The sequence below is a fragment of the Triticum dicoccoides genome, chromosome 3A, assembly GCF_002162155.2.
Source record: "Triticum dicoccoides isolate Atlit2015 ecotype Zavitan chromosome 3A, WEW_v2.0, whole genome shotgun sequence".
Lineage (NCBI taxonomy): Eukaryota > Viridiplantae > Streptophyta > Magnoliopsida > Poales > Poaceae > Triticum > Triticum dicoccoides.
The window spans coordinates 736,650,336-736,650,632 of NC_041384.1; positions in this window are offsets into that span (position 1 = coordinate 736,650,336).

Genomic DNA, 297 nt, shown 5'->3' on the forward strand with positions numbered 1-297 from the left:
AGAGATAGTCCACATATTGTCACAGACAAGTCGAATGTAGTACATAGTAGACATCACACACAAATCGCAAATTCATACATATTGTCACTACTTGCAAAACACATGCAAGTCACAACAGAAGTACACTTATTCATATATAGATCATTCCGGAGGAGGAGGAGAGGCCATCGGGTTAACATTCCGGAGGAGGAGGAGGGGCATCACTTGTATTGCTTCGATTTTGCATAAAAACCTATAAGAGGAGGAGAGTCACGTGAGGGTGGTTCATCGCTATGTAAAGAATCTTATAATCTAGTT